Source organism: Dermacentor variabilis, chromosome 2 (assembly GCF_050947875.1).
Source record: "Dermacentor variabilis isolate Ectoservices chromosome 2, ASM5094787v1, whole genome shotgun sequence".
NCBI classification, from domain to species: Eukaryota; Metazoa; Arthropoda; class Arachnida; order Ixodida; family Ixodidae; genus Dermacentor; species Dermacentor variabilis.
In genome coordinates, this window is record NC_134569.1 from 160,977,380 (window position 1) to 160,986,607 (window position 9,228).

A 9,228-nucleotide genomic window follows, 5' to 3' on the forward strand; every position below is an offset into this window, starting at 1 on the left:
GTGCACGTTACAGAACCCCAGGTGGTCAAAATTTCCGGAGTCATCCACTACGGCGTGCCTCATAATTAGAAAGTGGTTTTGGCACGTAAAACCCCATAATTTAATTTATTCCTCAAGAACACGGAGAAGAAGCTTAGAGTGGTTGCACCACCCACGTATTGGGAGGGCATTGAAGCGAATGAAACAGTGGGTGGCCGGGTACAATTTGCAGCCGTGGCGCGGTTAAATTAATTGCCGGCAGAAGAAGAGAAGCAAGCGGTGCGCTATGTTGCGGCCGTGCGGATATTGTTCCAGCTTTTTCTGTTGACGCCGCGAGTTTCGATGTTTTCTTTGCCGCATGTGCGAAGTGTTGATGGCCGAGGAAGTGCAGTCGAAAGCACTGACTTCTTCGAAAAGTGACGCATGCAACACAAGAAAGACAAAGGGCAACCGCTTTCTGCGCTTGTGCTGCCATCTCTTATCTGACCATTTTAGACGGTCTTTGCTGTGATTAACCGCCGCAACGGACAGCTTAAATTGCCTCTGCGCGTCACATTTGCCCGCGCGTGCGGCACTGTGACTTAGAAGGAGCAAAGAAAGAAAGAAAATCCCAAAATCAAATCTACTAAAATAAAACAGCACCTTACGAAAGTTCACTTAGGGGCGCCTCGGTGAGGAAGACACATGGAGGTCATTTCTTTTTTTCTTGAGCGGTTCGGGTTTCTTTTCTCTTTTGTAATGGAAACCAGCTTGCTCGTCGCTGTGGAATATCTCGCTTGCTTTGCAGGCACTTCTGATGAGGCGTCTGCTATGAGTCGGCGCTAAACATAAGTGATGGTTTTTTTCGAGAATAAACATATTGACGAGCGCTGGCCAGACTATATAACAAGGATTGATAGCTAGCTGGATGACAGGTGACTCCGTTCATGAAAAACGTGTCGGTAAAGCGTTCGCGTTGCATTACAGATTGCTGCATGCAAAACACACAGCATGCCTAAGGCCTCATATGAAAGGCCGGCAGTACTCCTGAAATAAATCAATCAATGAATGAATACATCAATAAATTATTAAATGAATGGGAATAGCTTCTTCATGCTTTCTGTTCAGCCATGGATTCCTTGTCTCAGGTCCGCTTGAGAGAGAGAGATAGAAGCAAGGAAAGGCAGGGAGGCTAACCACACACGTGTTCCATTTGCCACCCTGCGGTGAGAGAAACGAACAAAAGGGCGAAAAGCGACAAATAAGGGAAGACAGAAAGGGTTAACTGCGCGCACCCTTCAAGTTGCACACTTCGTCTATAAGCAGCCGGAGAGACCTGTGGCCACTTGATCAACCGCATCATCATCATCAGCCTATTTCACGTCCACTGCAGGACGAAGGCCTCTGCCTGCGATCTCTAATTACGGCTGTCCTGCATGCACCAACTGATTGCCACTTGCGTCTGCAAATTTCATAATTTTATCCCCACACCTAGTTTTTTGCCTTCCTTGACTGCGCTTCCTTTCTCTTGGCACCCATTCTGTAAGTTTAATGGGTCTTACGCCTTACGTGGCCTGCCTAGTTCCATTTTTTTCCTTTGAATATCAGTTAGAATGTCGGCTATCCCTGTTTGCTCACCGATCCACATCGCTCTCTCCCTCTATCATAACGTTAGGCCTAACATTCTTCGTTCCATCGCTATTTACGCTCATAACCATCAACCACATAAGCTATATTAAAGAAACGAGCATTTTTTAGTTCTTCAAAGTAAAGTACTTCGGTGTCCAACCGTAAAAACGCTGTGACTCGTTTTGAACACGTCCATGATCCCAACTCCCATCTTAACTTCCTGTCTTTTTTCACTCCTCCGTTTTCCTTTCAACGGTTGGGTAGCAAATATCTATAGATATAGTCAATCTCCCTGCCTCTCCTTCCTTCCCTCCTCTTTCTTTTTTTTGCTAATACTGATGACTAGAGCGGGCAACATATCTTAAGGAGCCTCTGCTGCCGCCAGAAATTTATTTCGTCGGGGATCATTTTGTTGATAGCTCGTGGCTCGAGGTAAATTTACATGAGCCAGTAACTTGAACTGTAATGTAGAAAAAAAGATTTCGAACTGTGTCGGCGTGTGTATTTTATATAAGCCCTGCTACTTTTCTTTCGGTCACCTTCTGTTGGGTGCTATCTTGCAATATTATTAATAATCAATCACGCAGTGAACAATTTATTAACCGTGCCGAGTTGGAGGGAGAAGAAGGAGAACAAGCAACAACCACCAGGAATAACCATAAGGCCTGAATGGGGGCGACTGCATTAGTAAAAAATAAATAAATAAAAACAACAATTTAGAAAAGAACAGTGCACATACAACAAAGGGGAAGGGGAATTCAAAACAAAAAGGACGAGATGGCAGTTGAACAACGTGTGAAACGATTACACAACAACGGTAAGCTCCGAATAGAACGATGGCAGCTAGCCACGAAAAAACTATTGACATCAGGAAAATAAGCGTTAAAAAGACTCCGTATTCTGTGGGCGGTTGAGCGTTGGAGATGACAGGCAAGACCATGGAAATGTCTATTTTCTCTGGTTACCTTGCGCGGCATAGGAAGCGTGATACAACTCAGGCGGTCGGCGCACGTGAGGGTACCGTGAAGAAGTTTGAAAAGAAACGGCAGGTCAAAACGATTAGGTCAGCAGCAAAGTAAGGGCATTTACTATGATCCAACAGTGCTACAACGAGGTCCAGTGTCCGTGCTAGTAGGCGGCGATGATATATGCTAAGGAACGTTTTGTGGATAAAATCTACAATGCCACTGTGTGATCTGGAAATGTCTTTCCAGATAATCGGCGCTTATTCGAGTCAACGAAGAGATGTTATTGTGTCAACTTGCGAAACCGTGTAGGATAATTGAATTCTCTCAATTTTCTGTGAACAGAGCCTAGAGATCAAATAGCATGCATTTCAATGCATTTAGTGTGAGCTAAAAAGTGTAAGGTTGTATCAGAAAATACACCGAGATCATTGATATCAGGCACCTTACACAATAGCAGAGACTTTACAGAATAAGAAAACGAAATGCTTCCTGTTTTGCATGTGAAATTTATGACTTTGGCCTTAGAAGAATTCAAGGTGAGGTTTTTATCTTAGCCCCATTCAGAAAAAGAAAACGTGTCAGACTGCAAGATACAACAGCCATCAACAGTAAGAATTTCCTTTAAAACTGTTGATGTCATTCGCATACACAAGGAAGGAATAATTTAGAATAACAGAAAGAACGTCATTATATAAAACAAAACAAAATATTCGTGGTGGTAATAGTGATCCTTAAGGGACGGCGCTAGTTGCCATGTAAAAATGAAAGACGTTCGCTCATTGACGTTACCATACCACGATAAAACATGAGCATCTGACCAGTCAACACCCAAATGCGTTAGCATGATTAGTAGCAGCGAGTGGCTAGAGTAGCAGCGAGTGGCTAGCTGCATCAAAACCTTTGCTGAGGTCTCAATAAATGGTGTCGACTTGCAATCTTTGAAGTACGGGCGCGGACATCTCTGCCGTGAAACTTACAAAATTTGAGATGGCCGAGCGGCCGCTTAGAAAACCATGTTGACTTGGAATCAGTGAGTTCACCAGAGAAAAAAAATGCGGCAGAGCTCGCCTAACAATAATGTGAGTAGCAATCGAGCAATGTAGTGATAGACCATATTCATTAAGACCCGTTTATTTACCACGTGTAGTGTTAACTCTGAGACTTCCACATACTCCAATATCGTATCACTTTGCTACGGCACTCGCTGGCCAAGGTCGCCCATGAGCATGGAGGCATGACGACGGCTGTATGACGCTGGTGCTGTGACGATGGAATGAGGAAGAAGGATGGTCTACTGAGTGTGTATTTAACCTAATCCTAAACTTAGACACCAAGCAGTCGTGTGGTCTCGACGGTATCCCGACTGTTCCTCTCGTTCGATACTCTCTTTGGTGCTGCGGATATCTAACAATTATATTTAGAAAATCTCCCTCAACCTCCACCGTTACTCCCTCGTGGAAACTTGCTTCAATTCTGCCCTTATTTAAGTCGGGTAACGTTCAATTGTTATCTAACTATAGGCCAATCTCCTTAACAGCACACAGATGTAAATTACTCCAACACATTATCTTTAAACATATTATGGAATTTCTTGAAACTAACAAAAATGTATGCACTTCCCAGCATGGTTTTTAGACGTTGCCTTAGCACTATAACACCACTGACAGAATGCGTTGACGACATCAGCAGTTATTTAGACATAGGTGACCACATTGATGCCGTTTCTATAGACTTTGCGAAGGCATTTGACACTGTCTCACACCCTCAACTTATGCCCAAGCCGTTTGCTGTATTAAAGAAAAATAATCTTTTGTTGGCTAGATAGCGGACTTTCTTTCCCAGCGTTCGCAATATGTATGTTTCATCTTTGCTAACTCACCCTTCATGCCTGTTTCATCAGGGGTTCCCCAAGGCTCAGTACTGTGTCCTCATTTATTCCTGCTTTATAATAATGATCTCCCCCTGCACAACTCAATAAAAATACGCCTTTTTGCTGGGGATGGCGTTCTATATCATACAATTAAATCTCCTACTGATCATGTTGTCCTTAACAATTGTTTTTCTGACTCCTGTAACTGGTCCAAAGCATGGCAAATGAATATAAACTTTTCCAAAATTGTCTGCATGGATTTTACACGATGCTCATCCCCTTCCTTCGTTGCCTATGTCTTTAACAATATTACTTTAAATAGGGTCTTCGAATTCAAATATTTAGGTATCCTACAGACACACAATTTCTCATGGTTGAAACACATTGATGTCACCTGTAACAAGGTTCTCAAAAGACTAGGTTACTTACATTGTACGCTGCGTCTTGCTCCTCAAGAACCTAAACTTCTTGCATATGAGACCCTAATTTGCCCCATCCTGGAATATGGCTGCGTTGTATGGAACTAATACATACACTGTGACGATAAAAAACTAGAATCAGTGCAGAAAAGGCAATGCATCTTGTTTATAGTAGATATGACAAGGAATTTTCGCCGTCTAACTCTCTTCCCCTACTTGGTCTCACTCCTCTTGCACAGCATCGCAAACTTGAATGCCTAAAATTCCGTCACACGTTAATCAACCCCTCGGCTTCTTTTCCCACGGTTTCTTTTTCCCACGGTTTCTTTTTCCCACGGCTTCTTTTTCTTAGTCTAGTGCATTCATTGTCTGGTGCTAACACAAACATGAGCACGCGCCATGACTTTTTTTTTTAAATGTACTCCTTAACGTCGTCTTTCCACTCCAGTGAACTTGCCAGTATCTAGCATCAACAAGTTCGTAGACCAAAGATTTGTGACATTAGCCGGGCAGCGAGCGCGGGCGACCGTCTCAGCGCGCGCGTTCTGCAACTCACCGCGAACATTGTAGCCCCGATGTCGTAGCAGAAATGTTTCTCGCGGAAGTGCTCACTGCACACCCGAGTTGTAGCCGACGACACGGCTTGCTGCTTCTATGTTTCGCGAGTCAAGCTTCACACAGCTCCTTGTCCAGGGGATTACATGTGGAGGCTGACACCGGGCTGCGTTCCGCACGTCCGGCACTGCGGCACCGAGCAGTAGCCTACCATGTCGGACGCCTTCAAAGGCTTCCACCTGTTATATACCTGTCATAACTACCTGTTATAGTGCTTTCAATTGTCTTCGAGCAAACACCCGAAGCGGGAAAACCTCCCTAAATAATCAGAAACGCAACGCAGCTGGGTCGCACTTTACACTTACGTTTTCAGCTCGCTGCGGCGCTTCCGAAGTAGCCGACGCGGCCGTTGTGTCCACGTGATCCCTCACACCACGTCACGCCGACGGCGGCGCCAGTTTTTCCAGTAGTAGAGCTCGCCCCCAATAATTGTTATTGTACTGGGTATCACACTATCGGCCTTTGTGGACGTCATTAACTGGAACGCACTTTGTGTGTGTGTGTGTGTGTGTGTGTGTGTGTGTGTTTTGTTTTTTTAACGATTTCCTCACAGTCCTCTTTCTGATCCCAATCTCCCATCCTCAGTGTAGGGTAGCAAAGCGGAGACTGATATCTGGTTAACTTCCCTGCCTTTCCTCTTCATCTCTCTATCTTGTCTTGTCTGGGCATCACACTAGTAACAGTACCCACTGGATTATGCAGCCCCTTAATGTTTTCCCCTGAGTAGCCCATCAATTTTTATTTGCTAGCTTTCTTTGTGGAAGTGTTTTTTGTTTGCGGAGTTACTGTTGCTACTTCTCCTTCTCCTCGGATCGTGTCTCTGCTAATTTGTTTATTATGTGCGTCTGCACAAGCATTACTCCCTAATGTTTTCCGCTCAACCTTCTTATAAGCCCTTAACCATTCACCGGCCAAGGAACTTTCTCGGAAGAAGCAGATCTGGCGTGGCTATTCATACTGTGTTTAAAGCTGCGATGCCGTTGCAACATGAGAATAAGTGCATTTTTACTTCGTTACAAAAAAAAAAGGCTGACAACTTTTATAAAATGTGCCTTTAATAATTACCCTGTTTGCCCTATGAATGGTAGGCAGGCAAACTAAGGAGAAATTTTGATAACGCTATCACAAAAAAAAAAGCGGAGGGTATCGCATGAAGGAGCCCGTCTCTGCATAATAAACATGTGCGGCCGCAGAGAAAGTGCCGGCTGCCGTTGTGCAGTTAAGAAGGTGCCTAACTGAGATATATGGACCCGGAAATTGCAAGAAATGCTTGTTTTCTTTACACAGCTCCCTAGTTTTGCTATATCTGGCGTCAAATACGTTCAAACGCAGATCTATGAAGAATAAACATGCATATGAGCACATTAAGCTACGGTAACGCGGAAGGCGTGTATGAATGCGGGGCTATTTGACGAGAACTGAATAAATTCATAGGCGCTTTTCGATGACATAGAAAAGGCGATCAGACAAGAAATTACTCTTTTTTTAGGGAACGAGACAGTTGAGTGAACAGGAATATGCAAAGATTTTGCGCAGCCTATTGGAGCTGAAGGTGCCGTAAATTCGGCCGATGGGTTAGCACTTGTAAACCAGAACCGCAACTCGGCGGATGAGTTAGCACGATTCAGGGGCTGCACAGTCGTTTCCTTAAATTCAGCAGTGTAGAGTGATCGCTCAGAGAATGACTAATCTTCAGCAATCATTCTGCAAGCATTCAAGCAAAAATCTTTCTTCGAGCTAGTCGGTTCATTGGCCAAAAGCTTTAAAGGACGCAAATGGGGCACACCAACTTTTTCTGAAGCGGCTTTAGAGGTGCAGGAAGTTGCAGAATATTTTTTTTCCAGAGCCACAAATTCGAAAGTTTCGTCTGCGAGCCCTCTGGAGACTCTGCGTTAGAAGAGTAAAATTCTGTTTCAGTAAGGCTTACGACTGCGATCACGTGAAAGTTATCGCGCTCGTCAGTTTTTTATTATGTATTAATTTCCGTATACGTATGCGCAAAGTAAGTAACAAAAAAATCATAAAAATATAATTCATGAGGTTCCATGCGTTATAAACGAAATATCATTATAAGACGCATCGTAGCGGGGAATGCACAATAATTTCGACCACTTGGGAATATTTTATGTGCATTCAATGCAGGGGGAATATTTTATGTGCATTCAATGCACGGTACATTAGCGGTTTTCGCATTCCGCGACCCCTATCGAAATGGGGCAGATGCCGCCGCTATCGAAGCCACAACCTCGTGCTCAGTAGTACAACGCCATATTTACTAAGCTACTACGGTGTACTAACTACTACGTTTAGTAACTACTACAGTATTTACTAACTACTACAAAAAGGTACCGCATTTTCCCGACTATGTTCCGCACCCGGGGTATAGTCCGCGGGGCCAATAAAAACTTAAAGTTAAGTATCGTTATTAGATAGTCCGTACCGGCTGTAAAAACTGCCGGCACGAACTTCAGATGAAATTACGTGCTTCAGCTTCTTTGCAACCAGTAAACAGAACAATAGAAATCAAGTATCTCGGATTCGGCGAACGGTACTCTCGACGTATTCGTCGTGTTGAGTATCTGTAGTGCTTGCGCTTAGTCGACAACGCCGAGCTTGAATACACCGTGTAGGTGCAGTATTCGCTTGCGCATTGTCAAGATGTTTCATATTTTTACAGCGTATCTTCATATACACTGAAGATACCACGAGCTGCCAGAATAAACTTGAACTGTTGCTCGTGCACGGCGACGGCCCACTGCGGAGCTCGTTTTGCTACGTATAATTTAGCGCGGGAAAAATTCGCAGGTGCCGACTGACCTCGTTATTTTCAAGCGCGCTTCCGATCCTGGGAATAAAATCATGTATAGTCCGCGCCGACAGATGGTCAACAATAAAACTTACATAGACCGCCGTCAATAGTCGGGAAAATACGATAACCGCACGAAAACACATCTGTAACGCTTTATAATGAGCTCACGGGAACGAGAACACAGAGGAAAAGTGCGATCCTGGCGACAAAAGCTTTATGAACGACGTGTTAACCTAATCCTACACCGACACCATTATTGAAAGGGTATTTTTTATTCCCCTTTCGTCAGCGGCGGATAGTACGCGTGAATAATGACGTAGACAGTGAGACTATAGACAGGAGTGGCTCGTCTCGCCGTTAAAATTTCGTTTTGGCAGCCTGGACTTTCCGAGAACAAATACGGATGCAGAAATGCATTAAGTGCCCGAATATTCTACAGACTCGAGGATTTTTTTTATATATAGCGGCAGCATTATCTGCCTCATTACGCGAGACTCAGGCGCTGTAGTCAGGGGGTACCGAACATGGCCGAAGTCAAAGAGTAAAACCATATCAGAAAATACTCGAATCCATGCCTGTAAACAAAGTAAATTGGTGCATTTGAAAAGTAAATTAGGGAAATTTTGCTCTGGGTGGGACTCGTACCCTCCCGGGTGCAAGACGAGCACGCTTTCCCCACACTACGGGCGGGAGCTCCACAGTTCTTGTTGACTAAATGTATGCCTAGTTCGTGCGCCATTGGGCACGAACTTACGAATCGTACCTGGGGAGTTTGCAAGGCGCATTCACTTACGAATCAAGCTTACGAATCGTACCTGGGGAGTTTGCAAGGCGTATTCACTTGGCATCAATTTCCAGTATGTCGCCAGCTTTAAAATATGCGCCATCAAACTTGCGGTAAAAATGTATTGTTCCACTTATTCAAGAAAACGCACTTTTATGCATTGAAGCAACGAATTG